This window comes from Microtus pennsylvanicus, chromosome 12 (genome assembly GCF_037038515.1).
Source record: "Microtus pennsylvanicus isolate mMicPen1 chromosome 12, mMicPen1.hap1, whole genome shotgun sequence".
NCBI lineage: Eukaryota > Metazoa > Chordata > Mammalia > Rodentia > Cricetidae > Microtus > Microtus pennsylvanicus.
This window is the reverse complement of record NC_134590.1, coordinates 41,428,097-41,453,398: the sequence shown is the minus strand read 5'-3', so window position 1 is coordinate 41,453,398 and position 25,302 is coordinate 41,428,097. Positions and strand designations below refer to the sequence as shown.

Below are 25,302 nucleotides of genomic sequence, written 5' to 3'. Positions count from 1 at the left end.
TTATGATTTGATCTTGTTCATAACTGAAATATTGTGTAAAGTCTATCATAGGACCAGCATTGTGTTTGCATTTTGGGGCTAAGAAGAAGATAAGAGCTTTTGTATTCACACCGAACATGAATGATAGATACAGTCACACCAAGCATCAAAATGGAAAGTAGATTCTAACAAGAGTGAGTCCTCCATTCTTCAGAAGGCTTCACTGATACAAAGCTACTTCTTAAAAAAGAAAGGGGGGGGGGGAGAGAGAGAGAGAGAGAGAGAGAGAGAGAGAGAGAGAGAGAGAGAGAGAGAGAGAGAGAGGATACATGTGTGATAAGAAGTTCCTTAAATCCCCCATCACTTTCAACCCTGAATATTCTCAACTGTTTAGGATTTGAGTGACTAATATACTCATCTCACAGTGTGATTTTGGAGAGTTATTTTAATTAGAGAATATTGCCACAGTTGTTTAAATGGACATCTGACAATGAATACCTTTCAAACTGGCTGGCTGATGTTTTTTAGCACCATTGATCCAGTGAAATTCAATAATAAGACTGACTTTTTGTTTAATAGAATTCTTTCTAGAATGTTCCACTCCATTAGCAGGAAGGCGTTTCTACAGCTACCAGTTACATAGAAATCTTCTCAAGGACGGTAGCTAATCAAACACAGATATTTGTGTCTAGATGTTTAATGTTTCTATGTAGTCCTCTGCTCAAGCAAACCTTTCTGTAAATAGATAGGTTATATTAACAAAATGACCACCCTATTAAACTCAACTTGATTATTTTAACCAGGATTTTTCAAATTAATGTAGCTTATAGAAACTATTCCCTCTAAAAATGTTGACTACCTTTCATCTTTATTTTTCTATATAACTACTGTAAGAACATACATAAAATACCACAATATTGTGTAGTTAAAATTAGTTTGTAGAAAATACAACAAGGATTGTTTTCTCTCTGGGCCATTTTATTATAAATCTGAATTATGAAGATGGACAAATATTTGCTATTATTTGTACTTGTCAATGGAGTGTTTCAGTACAGGAACATTCAGAATTATATCAGCCGTGGTTTGTACAGGGCACTCCAAAGAAAGGCTTCTAGCCCTGTTTGGCTGAGACGTAAAATATTGCCGCTGTCTCCGGATGTCTTTTACTTGTGCGAAGAAACTTTATTCTTCCAAGGCAAGAGTGCAGGGCCCTGTCTTGCCATTATTTGCTTTTAGAGACTAACACTGTCAGGTTGATAAATGGGGTTTGACAGAAGCAAAGGTAATTCAAAGCTCATTCATAGGTAACATAGTGTTTAATAGATTCTTTTTAAAAGCGTCTCTTGTGGAGAGAAAACACATAGTATTAATTTACTGTAACGCTTTTATTCTCTCTAAAACCCAAACCCGGTCCTCTCTGTAGGTCTCCATTTTAGTCATCTGCTCATGCTTACCATGTATGTGTGATTATTTACAAACAAGCTTATTTATTTTTATTCCTATGCAAGAAAATTACTTTTATATTGGAAGCAAGAAAATGTGAAAGGAAAGGTGATGGTGTGTTTCATGGGTTAGCATTTTGTGATCTGAATAATATGTTTTTGACAAGAGCATCCTATCCTAATCATATTTTGGAGCTGCAGGGAAAAGATGATGGTTTTGGTAAATGCAGACAAATTGTAGTTCTAGTCTCTTTGCTCTTGAGGTTTGACAAATCAATTCATTACTGATATAAAAAATGGGGTAGGTTTGCAGAGAGAGCTCAATCCATTGTATCTCTCCCACCCACCTTAGTTCATGCAAAGAGTAGTTGCTCAAACTTTTGTTATATTATGTTCCCATCATCCTACCTGGCATAAACTTTTCACATTTCACTCTCAGATTTTTCCCCTATTGTTCATTTAAAAAAAAACTGCGGAAATGAAGCATTTAGAAAGATCTTCTTTAATGTCAAAAAGATTCCATAATTAATAGTAAATACCAGTAATAGGATGTTTGCTTGTTGAGGGTATTCTAGAGAATGTTAACACTTTATTTAGATGTTATTACCTTTAGATTAGCTTATTTAAATAACTACTTTTGCTCCTAAACCAGTGTCAGAACTATGACTCACTTTTACTATATTTGTTTTTCTAAGTTTAGAAGTGCAACACACAGTCAGTTTTGCTTTGGAAACAATATTAGAGTAATCAAACACCCCCACATGGATGTATATAGCACACATCTAGGAAACAAAATAAAACAACTAATACAAAACCCCAAAGCATTGTTATGGTGAATAAAATGTCCCAATTCAATGAAGGACTTTTCTGAGACTTAAATATAATAGAAATAATATATGAAATTTAGTTTTAAAAATAACAACTAATCGCTTGAGTAAATTGGAGCATGGGGACCTTGGGGAAGGTTTGAAGGGGGGAGGTTAGAGGCAGGGAGGGGAGCAGAGATAAATGAAGAGCTCAATAAAAATCAATTAAAATAAATAAAAATAACAAAAGGAGGCAACTGGTAATTAAATGTCATAGCATTGCAGGTATAAAGCCCTGAGATATGTACCCATGTACATATCTGTAGGAGAGTCACTGATACAAAGAAAACCACATATTGTCATGTTTAACAAACCTGTCATTTCACAGACTCATAAACACACACATATAAATAATTACCCTTTAACATACTAAGGTATTATACAGAAAGAGAGAAGCATTGATGCTGAAATACTATATATGAAGTGCTGCTGTGTAGTGAGGAGTCAGTACATACTTCAGTTTATGTAAGAAGAGATGGGTTTAGAGGAAGGGTCAGCATAAAGCTGGCAACATCATGTGCAAGAACACGGATACCAGAATCATTTTAAGCAGCGGTTACATCTCAGTTGTATTCCACAGGCGACACTGAGGCAAGACAACCATTATAAGGATGTTAGACGTGATAGCTAATATCTAATCAGTTATTCAGTCTATGCACTGAGTTCCTCCAGTGTTGGAAATTGCTCAATGAATAAATACCACTATCAATAGATCCAGAGGAAAAAATGGATGATAAATACCCATCCAAGAGAGGATCATTGTTAATTGGAGCATAGAATAAAAAACCTAGAAGTTCTTCATTTGGTGCTTAAAGACGGTTACACCTACAGAGGAAAATATACATGGTGACTAGTTCTACTCTGTAGAAGTTTTCCTACTCGAAAAAAAGTTAACAGAGAAGCTGACATTTGGTCTGGATCTTGAGGCTCTGTAAATGTGAGAGTGTGTGGACAGACTGTGAGATGAATAATAAAGCAAGTGAGATAAATATTTGTAAGCGCTAGTGAATACAGAGGGTCATGGTTTGTGGAAGCCCTGGAGTGCTGTGCTGGGGAGATTAGGGTTTATGCCATGACATTACACTTCTGAAAATGTTTTAGCGGAGAGATCTTATCCTTCTACTTAAAGAAGAGATCATGTTCTAACTTTAGCACCAGTTCTCCGGCATTGATTTATAGCATACATGGACAGATAAAAAGGTTGTACTCTAGTTAGTACACGGCTATCTAATACCTCTTAAATTATCCTGCTATATTGAATAGCAGAAACTTTATATGATGTCAGTCATTAAGAATGCACGGCCTGGGAGACCTGCTCAGTTGTCAAGCACTTGCCGGGCTATCATTATATTCCTGAATTCAATCTTGAGAACATTAAAAAAAATGAATAATGTACAATAAAACTGAAGACTCTCTTTAATATATTACTAACCCAAATAACTTTCCACAGTTACCTCATTGAATTTGAGCCTTGAAGTTAAGGAGAACAGAAAAATTGAACAGATACTGGCCCCTTGAAAGTCACATGCATATCAGTTGTCAGATAAAAGAAACCTGTGGCTGTTCACAAGCCCACTGTTGCTGTTAATACAAAAGAAGTGCATATGACTCACAAAATACAATAGTCACTTCTGTGACCTCTGCCAACCCCCACTCTTATCAAAATTAAATGTTAATCTATGATATATAATTATCTGCAGGGGTTATTTTACTGTGCTATACTTACATACAACATATTACAACTATAAGGTTATTTCACTTTAATTCACAATATTTGTAACTTTTCAGCATGAATGTTAATTTTAGTATATGATCTTCTCAATTTCTTTGTCTTGATTTATGAATATTTCAAGTACCTCCCACCTTCTAACCAACTACATCTCTACATATTCTTAAGACACATTGAGTTGAATCCACAAGGCCATTTGCATTCACCTTTACTCGCTGAGGCTCGAATAGCTATTTTGTCTCTTGGATTTATTTATTTATTTATATATTGTTATCCCCAATCTAATCTAATTGTTTTAAATTATCTCCATTTTGTAATCCCCATAGAATGGCCACACTCAACCATAGGACCACTTTTACTTGAAATCACTCAAGCGATTTTTTGTTTATGTGTTTATTGAGAGTTTCTTCCTATTTATCATGCACACATGCTGTTTTTCAAAATATAAGTGATATAAGAATATGCATAAAAGCAACACTAAGTAGACTCAGCAGGTTGTATTCACATATATTTATATATTTATTCAGGCACAACACACATACATGACAATTAGATTTAAAAGGGCCATCAGTTTGAGCGAAACAGTGCTGGATAGAAAGGGGGGAAATGACTTAGTTATATTTTAATTGAAGTAAAGGGCCATGAGTGCAAGCTACTTGTCCTCTTAGCTCATGACTACTTTTTTGGGCTTAAACCATCAGGCATTAATTCAGTTGAATGAATGAATGAATAAAAAGACATCAGTATCACACAATGCCACCGTCTTTTTAAGATATTAATGATCTTGACTAACAATTATACTGGATGTGTCTAGAAAGAAAAACTTGTAGCTTCTCCACACTATGAAAATGATGAGATTCTCTGTTTGGTTAAAAAAAAATCATCTATTGAAGTGATCCTAGTACTGCCCATCTACATTTAAAATCCATGTCAACTGAATGCTGCTCACCATTTGTTCTAGAAAAATAATAGAAATTACAAGAAAATGGTAGTGGCCTTTCTCCTCCTCCTAATCCCATGTATAATCACGTGCACCCTTCTCATCAGCAAAGTGCTTATTAAGGCTACTGAGAAAAATTTTGAATGGGAGCCTGCAATAGAGAGAGTGCATGACCCTGCGAACACCACTCTTTCTTACATACAAAGGCAGATGAATGTGTTATATGCATCCCTTTGTAACAATGTGCTTCCTTCAAAAGGCTGTTTGGTTATTCTTTTTTGCTTGTTTTGATTTATTCAGCTCCATTCTATAATCATGAGTATGACCTACACATTTACCTGAAAGTACTCCTTTTTGCCTGGAATAATACTATTTATAAGAGTATCACAGTGCTGTTTACGTATTATGTATGCGAGATGATGGAAACAGCCAGAGATTAAGAGTTTATAAGAAGAGATCCTAGAGCTGTTTCTACTGATCAGAATAAGCTTAACATACAGCAATGACAAAATCTTTTAGTTCCCTGGAGCCTTAGTTTCTACATCTGTTAGATCTTCCATTGAAATATGTACAACACATAGAAGAATCTAATTCTTTATGTCTGGGAGACTTGTATGACTTAAAATATTCACAGATAATTTAGATAATTGCTTCTGGTTGAGAACCACAGGTCCAGAGTACAAATCAGAGCAGCATAGGTGGACAACATGTACTACCTTTAAAGGTTTCCTAGAAATGCTCACCTCTAGCAAAAGGCAGTGTTTATTCGATATCAGAATTACTACATCTTATTAAGGTGATTTCTGAGCCCACATTGAATTCAGTGAGGAAGGTGATTTATTAATATATGCTTCTATCTGGAAGATATAGTTTTTTATGTTTTATATTTAGAATTAATTTGCTCCTTTCTGCTTCCTGCTTTTCTCTCATTTTCCTCCTCTCTTCCTTCTCTTTAGTATTTTGAAGGAAACTGTGCTTACTATCATATGACAATGCACTCTATCTTATGTTATTTTGAAACATCTTCACAAAATCTCATCATCAAATGTCTTTAGTTTACCTCCATATATTCCACATGCAGAGTTTAAGCATATTTAAGTCCAAAGAGATGTGAAATACTCCAGCAAGTTCTGACAGATTTTGTGGAAACCTGGCAATGTAAGTTACCTCCTAGGACCATCTGTACCACTTTAGTGTCCTTGAGGGTAAATGATATGCACTTACTATTTTCCATGTATTTTATCTGAATTAAATGTTCTCTGGGCTTGGTTATTTAATCTGAAGTGTGATAGGTACCCTATCAGGACTTGTCTGTGTTGTCACATTTTCAGATGGTTTACTGTGTGGCATAATGACCAGCAAGTTTATGTTACAAACTCCCTTAGCCCAATTTGTAACAAACCATTTAATTCTACAGTTGGGTTAATGCATTTTAACCTTTTCTGGTAGCTTTATTTACAAACACGATTATTTGATTCATATTTTATCCAGCTGTTCTTTGTGGCCTCCTAGCATGAAAAGAAAAAAAAAACCTTTAAAATTTACTTTTTCATGTCAACGTCTCTTAAAGAAAAAACCTTAATAAATAGTAAATTCTTTTATTTGACTTTTTGGAAATATAAAGAAACCATTAATACAAAACAGTGGTGCTGTCTAAAATATATTGCTTGTACTGAAGCATTTTATGTCACCCTCACAACTAAATCAGTGTTTATGTTCTTCTACTCACAAAGTTGCTATAGAGTTTCTTTTCAAACAGACTGATACTGAGTTTTATTAGTCTCAAGTTCTATATGTGCCATATAGACTATACATGCTATATAGTCACAGCGGCAATTTTGCTTTTAAGAATAAATTTTGCAGGTAGTATTGTTACATAAATCATTTTGTGAAGATAAAGGAGACCAGGAGAATTGGTTTTCAGGGTTATTACACATGGGTGGCTAGCTACATAATGCACCACAAAAGGTCATTGAAGTGACAATATTCTTCATATAGATAGAAAAAACAGCTCTAATTCATGACAAAAAAAGATTGTTACATATTTGGATTAGAGTTTCCTAAAGTTTCATGAAATTTTATATATAGTGGTAAAACAAATCATTGTAAGATTTCCTTTAAAATATAAAAATGTGATGTGTGCATATGCACATATCAACAAACCTGATATGATAAATATACAAAAATTCAGAGAAGACTAGGCCAGACTTTACGAAAGTTCTTATATCAAGTTTAGAATGAGATGCACAGACCACAGATGTCAGACAGCTGAAAATCATGTAAAATTAAATGCAAATTTTAAAATGAAAAATTAAAAGTATCCATGTCCTGTATCATGGTATCCTGTAAGAGCTCTCCCCAGTTCATGTCTATAAGAGGCGGTGGTAAGAATTCTGGGATGGTAAAAATCTGCTTCCTGAGTCTGCAGCCTGTGCTCCTTGCTCTATGACCTCTACAGTATATTGAGGAGAGAGAACACAAGAATAGTGAGGGTATTGCCACTGCTTGAAGAATTTGATATCTGATTATGGAAGTTAGATCACAGAAGGCTATGGCTAATTTCTGTTCGGAAACCTCGGAAATGAAAAATAAAAGTGTTTTCAATCTGCTTTGAGGGAATGAGTAAAAAGTAGTGGCTGGACTGCTTGGGATCGCCTGCACCAGAGGTTGTTTAGTTAAATATGGCATAACTGCTTTTGGTAGGTAAGATCTGAGTTTTGCAAAGAAAGGAACTCTCCTATCAATGTTTTAAAATACTTTTACCAGTGGGTACTGGTAGGATTCTGTGCAGCACTTGATTGATGGACTACGGACAGGTGCAGAGACTGAAAGGAAGTAATATGCCAGCCTTGACCTTGAAAATATAGCAGGAAGGGACTGAGAAAAGAAGATTGCAGGTATCACAAACTATGATCATGTTTAACTATTTTTCACATCCAGTTAACGCAAAGCCAAGGACCATTAATTTTATTTTAAAACAATTAAATATCTGAGATGCATTTTATAGAAGCAAATAAATCCAACTTTTATTTGGAAAGTTGAAAATCAAAAACTTGGCAATGCAAATTTTAAGAAGAAAATTGGTAAAAAGGAATGCTTTATGTTAGATTGCAAAAGTTGTTTAAAAGACAGAATGGACAAGAGTTTGGTACAGTATTATGTTCAAGCAATAAACAAATAGAAAATAACAATGTTACAAAATAGAGCTGAATACTACATGTGGGTAATTAATTTTCAAAAGCTTCATTAGAATTCAGCAGGAAGCAGACTGTTGACTGTGGTCAACAAATATTCAGAGATAATTGGGGGTGGAGGGAATAGAACTCTACCTTGCAGATTGAAGAAAATAGATTCCAGGGAAACCAAATACCAAATATTCAAAGCTAGAGATTAAAAAAAAAAATAAGAAAACCACCACAGCAAACATTCTGACCTCAGAGTGAACCACTTCCATCACATACAAATATATTATCAAGGCAAACTATAAAAAAATAATTTAACAAATTGACCGTGTTAACATTAGAAGCATCAATAGAGTAATGAAAGTTTCACAAATTTAATGAGGGGTAAAATGCAGTACAGTGTGAAAAGTACTAAGATGTGTTGACCAACTTTAATTAATAAAACATAGAGCTTGGTATGAGAAAATATCCAAATGATGAGTTAACACATTAAGAGATGAACCCTGCCACTAGTAATTAGGAAGTGGCTGATTATGGCAACATGCAAATGCTACTTTACAGCTCCCATATTCTAATAAGGAGTAGCACACAGCAACAATGAATGCATGGCAAATATATATTGAAGAAAATGTTAATTTCTGAATAAATACAAAATGGATTACAGATAGAATACAGTAGTAAAAGTAAATTCACAGTAGAAAATGCTAGCTGGGTCTTGCTTCATAGAACCAACCCTGTTCCCTTTGCCACCTATCCCTCCCCAAGGAGTAAGAGCATTTAACATGTTTCCTTTCATTACTAAATCCTTCATACCTATTCCCATAAATATACAATTAGACTAAATATTTAAATACATACATACATGCAATTAAGCTAAAATATTTAAATATCCTCGGGCATATACTCAAAATATGATGATAGTGTTGGAGTTTCAGTATGCCGCCTAGTTTTGCTATTTTCTCACCACATATCTGTAGACAATCTTTACTTTGTTTCAAAAGCTTTATCAAGCTAGGACCCTAATTCCTTGGCTAAATCTATTCATAAAACTTGAATTTTACAAATAGCCTTTAGCTTAATATGCTAAAACACCAGGACTTGTCATGTTTGTGATGAAGAGAACATGTAAAAATCCTTGAGTAAATTGATAATGATATTAAGAGGTATGTTGTAGGGAGGCTGCTTGTGTGTTCCCGGCCACCCAGACTCCTAAAATAATCACAGAAACCATATTATTTACAATACTGTTTGGTCAATAGCTTAAGCGTATTTCTGGCTAGCTCATATTTTAAATTAACCCATTCCTATTAATCTGCATATCACCACGTGGCTGTGGCTTATCGGCAAGGTTCTGGCTGGCAGCTTTTGTCTTTTGGTATATAAGCATTTGGTTTGTTAAAGATTTATTAAAGGACACTGTTTCATAAATAGCTAGCTATTGATAATTAAGACAAGATTTTTCTTTAGAAAAAAGTAAAATGCCCCCACTGTATTTATCCTTTCTTTAAAAGAAAACACCTGAAGCTAAATTCATTCACCGCAAAGAAACCATAGAAAGCTGAGAAATGAATAAAAAACTTGACACAAATCTTAGAAATAGCATCATACTGAACATTATAACTCGTGCAGAATCTGAATTATATTTTGAGTAAAGAAGAAGAAAAACCTAAGAGAAAATTTGAGTGCTAAAGTAACTCACCATGTTGTAGTCTCCGGTTGAGAAAAGGTGCCTTCAAGTTCTCTTTGGAGATACTTTTTCAGTAATAGACTTTTTAAAAAATTTATACTTTTAATTTTATTTTACATACCATCCACAGTTCCCCCTCTACCCCTCCTCCTACCCAACAACTGCCTGCCCCTTAGTCCATCCCCATCCACTTTTTATGGCGAGAGCTCCCGTGAGTCAACAAAGTCTGGCATATTAAGTTGCGACAAGACAAAGACCCTCTCCCGTGCACTAAGACTGAGCATGGCATTCCACAATAGGGAATGGACTCCGATAAACTAGCTCATGCACCAGGAACAAATCCTGGTCCTTCTGACAGTGCTCCTCAGATAGACTACCTACACACTGTCTCCTACACATGGAGGGTCTAGTTCAGTCCCATGGAGGCTCCCCTGCTGTTGGTCTAAACTTCCTGAGTTTCCAGGAGCTTGGTTCAGATGTTTCTGTAGATTTGTCCATCACGATCTTGACCTCCCTTGCTCAGATATTCCCACTTCCCTCTCTTGGGGTTCTCAGTGCTCAGCCTGGTGCTCGGTTGTATCTCTGCAGCTGGTTCCATCAATTGCTGGATGAAGGATTTAATAGACTTTTCACAACAAAGAAGTCTGTAAGAATTCTGACCAAAGAAACTACACAGAACTAAATATCTTATGTATTTACTTTCTATGTTGCCCATATTTTATTTCTTAGTTTCTATACCCAACACTGAATAACCATTTATTTTGCTCATTTTGATTCTAATGATCAGTCATTACATCTCACAAATAGAAGCATAATGAATGCAGTACATTATATACTATTTTCATAATATGACTATTAAATTTCTTTTGCTTGTAGTTTTACTAAGCATCTCAATGACACACCTTTACAATGACAAGTATTTCATATTTCTGCCTCTTTTAATATTGCAGCATTATTATTTTAGGCTCTTTTATGTGATTTTTGGTCAAGATAGCTGAGATTATGTGAATCTATCCCAAGAACATTATCAAGGTTTGCTTTTTCCCATTACCCAACTTATTTTAAAAAAGAAAGTCAATAAGATGTAATATTCTCTTAGGTAATCTCTTTAATAGAGAACAAACCTAGTTAAAAAGGTTTTGTGGTTTTTTTTCTTCTTATTTCAAGTTAAAAATAATTTTTGGAAGATGGAAAATAGGAAACTTGTTACAAAAACCTAAGTAACTAGCTTTGAAACTTCTAGAACTCAGACAGGGAAACCAACATGCAGTCAAATTTTTTTTCCCTAGGTAGTCTCAAGCTGTAGGATCTCCACCTTAAGACGAGCATGGGTATGTAGAATGTATTGTACTGAACACAGGCTCAGAAGAGTACAGATTGTGTTGACTTTCCCCATCAATCAAACAGATTTTCTTTTGAATTATATAATTATAAAATAATAATTAGGCATTAGTATTTCCTGTAATACAGAAACTTACTAATATTTATAAAAATGTAAGCTAATTTTAAAAGTGCTGAAATTTACAGGAAAATGGATGAAACTGGAAATGATTATATTAAGCCGTTAGCTTGGAGTCAAATAATGTATGTGTACTTTCATATGCAGATTATAGGTGTGTGTGTATGTATATGTGTGTATGTATGTGTGTGTGTCTGTATGTGTGTACGTGTGTGTATATATGTGTGTGTGTATGTGTGTGTGTGTGTGTATTTGAGGTGGGCACAGGATATGCAATTAGAATGGGGATCTTTAGAAGGGAGAAGAGGTCTTTTATTTTATTAATTGAACATTTATCATTTATTTTATATCCTGACCACAGTTTCCCCTTCCTTCTCACGTCCCATTTCCACCTTCCCACCCTCCTGTCCCCCAGGAAGGAATAATGGGGACACAATGGACGCAATGGTCCGTGGTGGTAAAGCATGGGTGCTGTACTATGGAGCAGAGTGTTGGAATGATAAAAACAAAGCTTGTGTGATAATGTGTGTAGCTCAAAACTTTTATGTTTTTACAAGATTAACTCTTTCCCCATTAAAACCCTAAAGCTGAAGTAGCTGGACAAATTTTCTGCTAAGAAAAATCCTTTGAAAAGCAAGAAACTGATAATGAAATATAGAATTATCAGGACTTGATTTTGTTCATTCTTCAGTAGCAGATTTAACTGAAATAAATGGTTGATATTGAGAAATGTGCTTCATTAAGTACTGTCTTTTACATAAGATATTTTTGAACAGTAAACTGATTATTATAAATTTTACTATTCAAACATCATTCTCTTTTTCAGTTTTATTATACACCACTTGAATCGGACTGTTTTCACAGTTGTGTTCTTTGGCCTGCCTAGTTATCTAGAGCATTTTGTTATCCTTTCAAAATGTGAAAAATCTAACTTCACCTTTGTTTGTTCCTTAGCCAAATTTTTAAAGATTACGTTCTTAATCTTGATAGTCAAAGGAGACTTCCTGTGATGCTGCAAATGGTGCAGCAGGATTAAGGGAAGCGAATGCTGTATCGCTAAGAGCTCTCCACCCTGTCTTCAATATGCTTGAGTCTCGGTGGTGGTCTGGGAAAGGACAGTATCCACGCCTCTGACCTCATCAGAGAAGTCAGTAGGGTCAGAATGTTACAACCTTTAGTTATCTAAGTCATAGAGAGAATCATTGCTGCAGTCTTTGTTTGTATCAAGTTTTTCTCCAGTTCATTTTGTGATGCTGAAATAATTTAAAACAATTCTAAGCCTTGCAAGCTTTTCTTTGTGTGCTTGTTTTGTTTGTTTGTTTTTTGAGACAGGGTTTCTCTGTGTAGCCTTGGGTGTCCTGGAACTCACTCTGTAAAACAGGATGACCTCTAACTCATAAAGATCCACCTGCTTTTGCCTGCCAAGAGCTGGGCTTAAAGATGTGTGTCACCACTTCTTGGCTTGCATTCTTTTTTTATTAAAAATTTTTTAAGGAGAAATTAAATAACTCTATATACAGCACCCAGTAATAATTTACTAATCATCATGTGTTCCAGGTCAGTGTTTTTGCTATCCACTACATTTATTGTGTTCAAAGGTGCATATTGTCCAGGAATCATAGGTAGAAATGTGATACCCTCTTTGATACAGTTTAGTAATAAAGGCCATGAACCTTTCTGACATGACTGTCTTATGGACGTGTTAAACAGAAACTAAAATGGAAGTCACCATTTGATTTCCCACCACAAACATAAGGACAGATTGCTGGTAAATATTTAAAGTTGAAAAACTATATAATAGGTTCACTGATAAGGATAGGAAATTAATTTCACTGCACTAGTAGACTTAGGTATGAAATTATTTTAAAGCAATTTAAAATACTATTGAGCTCTATTATTGAAAATTTAAAACACCAGTAGAGGTTGTTTGCATCAGCTTGCCTGACTGCCCAGTTGATTAGCATGTGTTAAACTTGAACCTTAACTTAGCAACTGATAAAAAAAAAAGATGATCAAACCAAAAATGCACTGTGACACCCTGCACAATTGGCATTCTTTTTAGTTATCTTTCCTCTGCACACAGAAAAGCCAGGCTTTTGTCTATAAATGACCATGCCTAACCCGCAGATGACAGATGTAGTGTCAAACAGGAAGGTGATCTTAAAAGAATTCCAGGAAGTAACGAACAAAGTTGAAAAAGAAAAATAGAGGATTCTGACAGCTAGGAAGTGTTAGGAAAGCAAGGCTTTGTGTCTGTTAATCCAGCTCACTCAGACCTTGCTCTGTTTGGAAAGGCAGACACTGTGTTTAGCCATGGAGATGCTAGTTAGATAACGCACAGAAGCTAGGGAAAATTGAGTCTCTGCTTCTCTGCGTTGGCTCCTCTCTTGTTTTATTTCTTGTTTTTCTTTTAATGCCAGACTTGTGTAAAACGAAAATGGGAAATTTGCTCTAATTTAAATTTAAAAAAATGTGTTTCACAAGTCTAATTCTGATATACATTATTTCCAAAGATTTCTTACCTGCAGGTCTCTTTTAAGAAGTCTGGTTATTCAGACTGTGTTTGTGTGTTTCTCGCTGAACAACCATCACCTCATATTGCACACACACAGATATTATTTAATACATGTCAATGTTCCTTATAGCATTCATTTAGGTTTATATGGTTTAAGATGAGAGATATATTATGTGAAGTGCCCAGAGAAATAGTAAAGAGAATTTTTTTTTTGCTCCTTGGAAAAACATTGGTATTTGTAGAAGTAATGTATTTTATCTTTCATCTTTAGTATATACATTTATATTTATTCAAGCATATAAACCTATTGTGTTGGGTATCTGTCCTAAAACAAAATCTTACATAACTTTTTTGATACCCTTACCGTTCAGGCTACATGAAGATCATAACGCCAAATGGGTCCACGTGAAAGCACAAGAATAATACATATTTGATCAAGATTTACTTGTACACTAAGAGATGATTGGCAGAGAACAAGCAATATTAAGCACTCCGCTCTGCTCAGAGGAACTGCACTGAACACATAGCCAAGAATACCATCTGTTGAATATAAAATTCTTGGATCAAGACATTATAGATACATTTCCCCAAACAGCAGGGACAGAAGTCTTTCTGGAAACAAAATCACAACAGGGTTGCAGAAACACCCAGGGAGAGAGAGGCCAATAACTGTTCCCTGCATCGTGGGGAGCAGACTCACTCACTGCTAGTGCCGTGTGTGATTAATTACAAGGCACGATTCACAATGGTGGGAGTAAATAAATGTGTGGCAGGCAGTCACCCTGCTCAAGTAATTTTTAAAGCAGTTTATCAACGACTAGCCATGGGGGTATCAAAATATTTTCACCTGCTGTGATATCTGAACATTTTTCACTCTCATGCTCAGTGCTGCCCGCCACACATCCCAGTTACAGATCACAGAATGATGTCTGTGTGCTGGTCAGTGGGAAGATGCACTTAAAACCACGGACAATTGATTGCATGATAGTATCCCCAAGGTAACACTCAAATACAATCACGCCCCTTTATAGTTGCATATTTTTCTTAAAAGGATTGTAATATGCGTCCGTGCATGTCTATGATAAGCAGAATCATTTTTAGGGCGTTTGTTTAGTATCCAGAGAGAGAGATGGCTGTTGAAATACAAATAACCCATGAAAATAAAAAGTGTCAGAGACTGGGGAGTAAGAAAAGTGACAGAGTGGAAACATTAGGATGGGAATACCTATGTTAATGAAAATCCTCAGATTCCCTTAACTGCACCCATTAGGAAAGTTGAAAATCACTGTGAAGGAGTCAAAAATGCTGATGAGTTCAGAATTTATCATAATTGTCCCCTTTCTGCCATTCAGGTTAATTGTATGAGAACATTTTATCTTATTTTTACTCTAAAAATTCTGGTAATTCAGTTCTAGAATTTTGACCATTGGAAAAAGTTAATTGTTGCTAATACACAGTAAGTGCCCATTAACTTGTTAAGGGAAGACTTGGATGACCCTGTGGCAGAGAAATGCTTCTTTGCACTTAATATGCGTTTACTCATTGCTCTACTTTACCAGTTAGAAAGGAGAGAGAAACAATTAAAATTCCTAACTGCCTCTTCACAGAAGTAAAAAAGACAGGAGTCATGTACCAGATTGACTTGAAACTATTCCCAACTACCCTATTTTATATTGAAATAGCTCGGGTGCCATTTAAATATATCTTTGGGGCCTGTATATTTCCATATGGAGGTTACTTTTCACATGCTTGGATAGGGCATTGGTTGAGGACACTGCCTTTTTCTGAGTCACTTAGAGAAATATAACCGAGAAACCTCCTGGTCTTGGACAAAGCAAAGGAATTTGTGAGTTCCTGGTAGCACTTCTTCCAGTAAACTATAAGCAGTCTACCTTTGATAGACTCAGTTTTGTAAGCCACCACTGTTGGTTCAGTTGTTCCCCTTAATTTCCTCAGGGCTTTTCTTTGTGTCTCATGCACCCCACAGATTGACTTGGCCTTCTATTCTTGCTTGCCTTCTTCGGAATCTTGAATTCTTGAAGGCGAGAAACATGGTTTAATTTGTTTTAGAACTTAAACTATAGCTAGTAAAAAAAAAAAATGTGTCAATGGTACCAGTGATAATTACTAAAATTACAGAAAGAAAATTCTCTGAGTGACATGACTTGAAAAATTATTGCTGACTCCTTTAAAATGAATATTTGATTTTCAAGTATGAAAAAGGGTGTATCTTCTCTTTGATAATTTTTATATTAATGCCTGTCATCTTTTCAAGGGAATCAACTTACCGAGAGCATTTAAAAATAACTACTCTTAATTCTTTCCACCTACCTAGTAAGTACAATGAAATCTTCCAAAACCTTAAATGTTTTAAATAATAATATATGCAGATATTGCACTAATATATAGTTTGACGGTATTAAAGAGTATATACTATTCAATACTCCAAAATGGTATAGTTATCATTTGTGCCTTTACCTCCAAATATGGTCTCTTCACACTACACTTTTGAACTATTCCAGACATGTTATCTTGTAACTCTGAGTAAGTAAAAAAAAAAAAGTAAGTAACACTGGTTGTTTATTTTAGATAAGTGAGTTCCTGGTCAGTCATCAGCTCTCACACTGAAAATGTCCACATGTCAGTGAGATGATGTTGTTGGCAAAAGTTTGCAAAGTTATAGCCAGAGGTTCTATTGAGTTGTGTGTTTAAGATGTCTTTATATTATGGTTTAAAATACATAATGAAGAATTTGTAATAAAAACAGTAAGAACATGAATGCCTTTTAAAGGCCACCTTGCCATTTTAACAGTTTAAAGATTTTTGGCTACGTTACCAAAATATACAAGGCCAGGATTTTTTTCTTATTTTTTTTTAACTTTTCTTTGGCATCACTTGCATGGGAATTCAAGCAAGACTGTAAATTTATCTTTCTTTTGATAGGTATTATGTCTAAAATGCCTTAAATCATAATTATGTTTTCATCTTGTTCAAGCCCCCGTTTAGAAACATTAAGGCTAAAATCAGACTCGTGCCATACATAGATAGGGTTTTTCACTTGAGAAACTATAAAACCATTTTAGGAAAGCTCTCTGCAACAATTTTCATTTTTCGCCATAATTCTGCTTAATGATGCCCCTTGAATAGTAATTTCAGCTAATGGAGAAGTAACATTATATTCAGAGAACCATCAGCTACCTATCAGAGTCTTACAATAAAGAACTACCCCACAATGGCTAGGATAATGAGCTCAGCAGTTCAGCTTTCATTCATTTCTGTGGAGTAAAGTAAGCCATTTTCTCTTGCAGACCCCAAATAACTTAGTGAGAGTTTCGAGCTGCTCGTCAAATGCAATTTGACCTAATAATTACCCCTGAAGATGTGATTAGGAAACACCTGACTCAGATGTCATGTACATATGCACACCACACGTCGTCACCCCTTCCTCTCCTTTCATTTTAGTGGCTGAATGCCAAGTCAGCAGGCTCTGAAAACTGGCTTTCCATTTATAGTTTATTCAGGTCATTACACTTAGGCCGTGTGGGCCTAAGAAGAGTTGGCCTTTTATGTGTGCAAGAATTAAAGGCTTCTAATAACCTCTCAGACGATGTTAAAATGTAAAGAATTTAGTATTTTCTACCAATGACCTTAAATATAAATGCTATTAGATACTGGAAAAATGACTCACACGGTACGAACATTTGCTGTAATTACAGCACTCCGTACGTAGTCAACCTCGTCTGAATAAAGTGGGAATGGAATAGCTTAAGGATGCCAAAATGTTTTCTTCCTTTAATATTCAGTACCAGTTTTTATGCAAGATAGTGCTTATTAATCTTTGTAGTTTACAAATTGATGAGAAAAATACTGTGTATAATTATTTTTAATGGGCATAATTATTTTACTGCGTATATTTATTTTTGAAATTTTTGTTCTAAACTTATGCTTGCTGAATCAAGGAAACGTCAAGGATTCTTTCAAAATTCAAAAGAATGAATGTTACCCCCCCTTTTCCCTAATGACTTGTATAAGCTTAGGACCAAGACTACAAAAGTTAAATACTATACCACAGTACAGTTAAAGTATCTTGATGAAATGAAATTGATGAGGAACGCTATTACCATTTATGTCAGCATAATCATTCTTTGCCATGACATAGTAATTTGTCATTATCAATATAAAAACTTAACTAAGTTCATTTTTTTAAGACTTCTACTTTTATATCATCGTAGGGGACATGTTTTATCTCTTGTCGAAAGACAATATCTTTACTTACAGATGACAATTGACCAATTGTGTGAAATAATAACAAGGTGGCAACAGCGGCTGGTCAGTGCATCCAACACTTCATGGAAACAGACAGGGAACTGCAAGCATGTGATCAAGAACAGACTTACACACACAGTTTAGAGGTCACACATGTCTTCCATGAAGGTATAAAAATCTCTGCATGATTTTTACCTACAGACATGGGTTTTGATAAGATTTTCTCACTTTTCAAACAAATTAAACATTAAAATATGTTTTGATTTATTGAGAAACTTTGTCCCTGTATGACTAAGACAATGGAAATTGACAAATGTGGAAAACTTATTTGTGTTGATTAATTGGCATCGGATTTCATAATGATATAGCAAAATTTTATGTTCAATTACTGATTTGAGGTCTCTGTTGCATGCTGTTATGTCTTACTAAAAATGAAAAGGACCAAGTAAAAATGAATTTGATGCAAACAGATCTTTGCATTATAGTTAACTTCCATTTATTCTCTCAGGTGCTATGAATAAACCTTACCCCTCCAAACTATGTTATGTAATTGAATATAACATAGAATCCTCATTCTACTTAACTATTTATAAATAAAACTTCCACTTAACTCTAGCATTCCAGAACTTAGAAGCACATAATGCGAGATTCAAGACATATATAATTAAAGACTGGAGCTAAATGCTCACATGATTGAAGCAAATGAAAAACTAGAAGTTATTTATAATCATTGAATTGTGAAATTGTAATCAGGCTCTATCTGAAGTACTGTGATTTCCATTTTGGTGTTTGTTGCAGTATTCTATCACCTGATGGAGTTATTTTTCTTTTCCTAGTGGGGTGTTCAAATTTTCTGCACACTCTACATTAGGAGAAGCTGCCTAATTGCGTATTCTCAAAAGTGCCTTGTACAAGGTGGGTGTTCAACAAGGTCCCTTCAGTATTTCTTACATAGAGTTGGAAACATTATATTTCTGTATATGTAAGTAATGACGTTATCCAAGTCCATACAAACATGAAAGCAAGTCCCCCAATCTTAGTCTTTGTTAGTTAGAAGACTGAAATGCCAGGTGAAATTTGCATGGTCTAGCAAGGATAGATATTTGGAAAAAGAAGAAATGAACAACTTAAGTTGCAGACATAAGTTCAGGGACTCACCTGAGGTGGATAATATCTCTCGTCTTCAGAAGAAGCTGGTTACATTTCTCTAAGGACATTTATTGCATTAGTATCACCATTGAAAAGGTCCACGATTCTTACCTGCGTAGAGACTATATGATGCTTTATGAATATGACAAGGCTAAAAGTCTTCTCACTAGTAAATCATACACATCAGCCCAGAATCAGATTTTTGCACATAATTCTTCTTACATTTCCAGGAGTACCAGTTTATGCAGACAACTGAGATGCAGTTTAAATGCCTCTAATTATTTAAAGTTTGTTTTATAAATAGGTTGAGTAAAAACCTAGGGAGAAACCTGCAACCCCACTTCCATTGGCCTTCTTCTAAACGTCTGAAGTGTATGATCATTTGTGCTGGGGAATTTTCCAGCAGAATCTCATTTAATGCTGACTTTTTCTCTTCTGGTGACTGACTAAAAAGACGCAGGGGAAACCTGGGTCTCCATGTTTTGCCAGAGCCTATTCTATTCATTCTAATTCTATTGGACAATATTTCTGGGGAAGATATTCCATCCTTTCTTGTGTGTGTGTGTGTGTGTGTGTGTGTGTGTGTGTGTGTGTGTGTGTGTGTGTGATCTATTAAGCAGGCCGGCTCATTTCTCTAGTGCTTGCTTCTGCACCTATCCACCGAAGAATAATGTGCAGTAGGAAATCAGCTTTCCAGCGACAGGCCCTTGGAGGCTGCATTTTTATCTCCCACAGATATTACCTGATTTTCCAACAGAATAGGATGGTCTTTGTTATAAACCACAAGGAATTATTTTGAATCTCCTACAATAAATGCTTTGTGACAAATAAAAAATAGCAGGAAGACTCATTTCCATTACATGCATTTATTACCATTTTAGGGAGAATCAATGACAGCACAGCTTGCTTTCCTCTTACCCTGAGTGATAGTCAAAAGGCAAAATATGTTTTTGCAACATTCCTGCTAAATAAGATACACATTACAATCTGCTGTAGAAAATGACTTATAGACTTCTTTCCGGTTCTGAGCATCCATTAAACACATACCCTCTAAGACCATTTTTGATGTGGTTAGGTAGAAAAGAACTTTGAATTTCTTGAGCAACAGAAGTACTATATATGTATTCCACAGTTTTCTTTGGAAGTTATAGAAAATATACCGGAAATCAGAGTAAAATTTCTCCATGTATGTTATATATTATTATATACTGTAAATATATTAGTTGGGAGAAAAATTTTTTAACTTTAAACTCAAATGGCATTTTAAAAGGCATCACTATAAATATTACTGTAATATAGTATGTAATATAGTATGTAATATAGTATGCCATTTCTATTACCTCCAGTGCCTCTGAGAATATAGAAAATTTAGACTTTTGAGATTTTTTTTTGTTTTTTTGGTTTTGTTTTTGTTTTTGTTTTTTTTTTTTTTTTTTGATGCTGGGTTTCTCTGTGGTTTTGGAGCCTGTCCTGGAACTAGCTCTTGTAGACCAGGCTGGTCTCGAACTCACAGAGATCCGCCTGCCTCTGCCTCCCAAGTGCTGGGATTAAAGGCATGTGCCACCACCGCCTGGCTTGAGATTTTTTTTTAAAGACAACAATAAAAGCCAAAACAAACTAAGTAAAATCATATGTGAGACAACCTATTATAAACAAAATAAGCTATCTCAAGATAATAAAAACAACTACTACATTTCTGTTAGGTCATTCAAGTCAGCTAACCAGTTCAGCTGATAACTGTAATCTTCTGGTGACATTCCCTCTTCCGTCATTGTACTCTATTCACTGTGGCCATGCTTTTATAAGGCGTACATTGCAGGTTTATTTTCATCTACATATTTGTGGTATCTCTCCAATTGCCACATTCTCAAAACAGGGTCTTGTCTATTAATGTTCCAAGCAGTGCTTGAATTAATGCTTATGGAAAGAAATTTGTAAATTAACATTACTAAAGAGAAAGAAAAGAGGGATAGTTCTACATTTCCTCAAAAAAATGTCACCCAAACAAAACAAGTCCACAGAAATGTTGTTGGAATTTCCATATGTATCTTCAATAATCTTTATAGTAGAAACGTTCCCTGTGTTCACTTAGCTTTGCTTTAAAATGAGTGTTTGTTGGACTGTCTTTCACCTAGATATTATAAAAGAACATGTTAAAACAAAACAAATGAAAGGCTAAGCAACATGCATTGTCTGTCGTAAAGACTGAAAAAATCTTCATAATGGATTTTCAGGTGAGATGTGTACTTCATTGGCAAGAATTGTTTGGGTTTATCCGGCAGAATCATAGACAGGTCCTACTGAGATAACAGAAAGCATTTCTGATAAACAGAAGCAAATCAGCAAGGCACACACATCCAGCCGTGGGACTGGGAGCAGTTTCACAGCATCTGTTAGAGGGAAATGAAACTGGGGAGAGCTTTAGCAAAAATTCTGCCCTTCGTCCATAGACCACTGATAATGAACACATAGAAAAAGCACACGGTTGAGCTGAAGGCTGCTCCTCTAAAACACTGCCTGCAGCCAAAGCACATTTCCTGTTTAATCTTTAAAAACACTCAGGTTGAGCCTTGTGATCCATTTGACCAAAACTGTTTGCTTCAGGGATGCATTATTTGGGAGTTAGTATCAAATACCAGTTTATCATACAATTCCTCTGTTATGTGAACAGACAGATCCTTGGGTCTAAATATTGATGACCAAACTGGTAATCTTTTAAAAATGTGTAAGCTATAAGATAAAAAATAAATAGATACAGTACCTGGGTTTATGTTTTCAGAGAACAAAGACCTTGACCTGAATTGCCACACAGCAACCTGAATTATATAGACTTGTACAGTAGTACAGGGTTTGTTTATGGTGGCAACTGTGGCTTTAAATATCCCCAGTGCTATTTTCTTTCTTTTTGTTTTAAGCAATTAATTGTGTTCATAGCAATTAGTCCCATGGTGGATTTTAAGCCTAATGTAAATTATATTTCTTTGGTCTAGTAAGTCCCTGTGTGCCACCTTCACTTTCACCCTGAAGTCTGAAACAGGAGTATGATTAAGAGCAAGTGACTCAATGGGGTGGAAACTGCTCAAGGGGTCCCCCTGCCATGGGGCCATATAACATTTCTCCAACCACAAAGGGTCCACTCACTGCTCCAGAGCTGCTCTCTGCAGCTCCTTGAAAGTGCTACCTTCTTAAAATGCAACTGTAAATGTTTTATCTTGCAAAATAACACATGTGAAGACTTGTGTATGGCTTTTTTTTCTGTGACAAAACATTATCAATCATTCATTTGCATTTACAAATGATTTTTGCATATATATTGTCTTAGTCTCCTGGTGCTATCCCAAATACTGGAAGCTTGTTATAGTAATGAAGAGAAATGCCTTAGTTCACAATTCTGAAGGCTGGGTAATCTGAGACTGGCTGAGGCAGAGTCCTGCTAATGTCTTTCCTGAGTGAGATGATGAAGACAGTCTTGTCCAGAGACTGGACAAGAAGGTCAGCATTGGTCATTAGGCAACAAGGCCAGAGCCCTAGTGGTTTCCTTACCTTCTAAGGGTATTACATCTTTATACTGTCATGCTGTAGGCTATTTCCAAAACATGCACTTGTGTGACAAAAACTATTGTAGTATTTATCTGAGTTTCAACCACTACAACATCTGTAGGAGAAAGAACCAGGTCCCTGCAGAGGGGCCCACACTAGTGCCTTAAGCTATGGAAATGAAATAATTAATGGAGATACACAACAAACAACAAACAAACAGATACAAAATACTTAAGAGATCCTGCACATTTAGTACAGTATTCAGAAATTCTTTTTGTGAATTGTAGCCTGGTTTGTACATCTAATTATTACATCAGTAACTTTTTTCTGATCGTTTTACAGATTGGTTATTTCATCCTTGACTGTGTATCACCATACTGCTGCTTGACTTCTTAAATATGGTTCTACAGAAACATTAAGAGTGTTAGGACATTTTACCATGACATGGCTAAAATGCTCTTGGTACATTTTTACCTGCTTAAACAGATAATATAAAATCTAGAATATGGGGGAAAATCACCCTTAGGAGTATTAGACTCCTAATAAGTGCAGAAATAATCTATAGGGCAGTGGTTTTAAAAGCTCCTAATGCTACAAACCTTTAATACAATTCATTATGTTGTAGTGACCTCAACAATAAAATTATTTCATTGCTATTTAGTAATTGCAATTTTGTTGATGTTATAAATCACAGCGTAAATATTTGATAAGCAGAATATCTTATATGCGACCCCTATGAGAAGGTCATTTGACCCTCAAAGGGACCGTGACCCACAGTTGGAGAACCACTGCATTAGGGTATTTTTTCTAATAATCTATATCTTGATTGTGCAATGAAAGCAATCAATAATTGCTAACATTCCCCAAATTAGTTCCTCAAGTATTGTCAGTGATTTATAATATATAAAACTATTCTTCTGCTGTAAAGTGCTTGGAAAATCAGCAGGAATTCTTTCTGGTGCCTGGAGAAGCTTCAGCTTAGATACACAAGAATGTCTCTTTCTCAAGGTTTAGTCACCTTTCCAAAATAAAAAGGGACATGAACAAACTTACATGAAAATTCTAGGTTGGGTCACTGACTCTGGAAACAAGGGGGGGGGGCGGTGGAAGGAAGCAATTGAGAGCTATAAAAAGCATCTAGAGGAGAATTTCCTTTCACCTTGCCTAAAATACTTGGTACAAGTACACACTCTCAATTAAAACATAGCAAATTTAGAATTTCTGTTTGTAGCATATAATCAACCTGTGGGATTTGTAGCCTCATAAAATTGAATTAAAACTATACCTAGAATTTAAAAGTTAAAAAATATTGGCTGGAAAACATAGATGATGGTTTAAGGGTAATCAAATCTGTTGCCCAGGCATAAATTGATATATAAAAAATGATTTCCTGTCATGGGGTGAAACATAACTGGAAACATACTCGAGTTTATTTATACTTAAGTGGTCAACTGAGAGTCATCATACAGTGTAGGTCATTGTTACTGTATTCTTAGTAAGGACATTTATTTGTCTTAAACATTTAAAGCTCAGATACTTGTCAGTATGAGAAAAAGAACGATTCAGGTTTGTAGATTCTGTGCTATTTATTTTCTTTGAATCATAAAATTTGTTGCTGAGTTTATTGTTTCCACAGTAGTAGAAATAAACAAAACAATCCCCACATGCATTCTTCCAATAAAAGTTTATAAACACTGTGAGAATATTAATTAATCTCTTTTTCAATGTAGAGATTTTTTTCAATCTTCATATGTAGGTGTTTATGTAAACTATTCAAATGGACAAAATGTGTACACATTATATATATAGACAAAATATATAGACAATGGGGTGGGGATTTTCCAAAGTCTTATCACTACACAATGGCAAGAAGACAATGCTTGTTTAACTTATCATTTTCAGACTCTGACATAATAATATATTTATATCATTAAATATATGTATGGATAACTTCTTTTGTCCAATATTTCATTAGAACAGAACCACACATTTGTAAATATATACTACATATATACTTACCGTATAAAGCAGCAAATACTCTTCATAAAATATTATCATTTTTAATATGCAATTTCCTAGTAAAACGTAATAATTATTTGTTATCTATCAAGTAAATAAAACAAAGTTAGTTAAAAATAAACGATTTAGTTAATTGCAGAATTACCTTTGTGTACTTCTCTGCATATTTTTGCTTTTTCAGATGTACAATAGATTAAGAAACTGCTCATGTCTTAATTATGAAATCAAAGATACTTTTTTTTTTCAAAGATACTTTTGAAGTAATGTAGTTAAGTAAGAGTCCACATGTTGAAGGACTAAGTCACAATTACATTATTGGCAAAGGATATTTACATGCTTTAAGATAAGATGATTTATACACAGGAATGATATTGTTTATGAACTAAGTGTCAGATCATGCGTTATCTTGATGAAACATTTTCAGGGGTAACACAATGTCCTTCTCATAATTCTGAAATGAAGATCTTTGTTCATTGTTGCTGTTTCTCCATCCAGGTAAACGGCAGTTGTAAAGGGGATGTGATTGATG

The 25,302-nt window shown here is 35.0% G+C and overlaps 1 protein-coding gene across 6 annotated transcripts in view; it reads left to right on the top strand.

Moving 5' to 3' along the window:
• Positions 1–25,302, top strand: part of Pcdh7 (protocadherin 7) — a 402,204-nt gene that overhangs the window by 334,359 nt on the left and 42,543 nt on the right. The window lies entirely within an intron of this gene.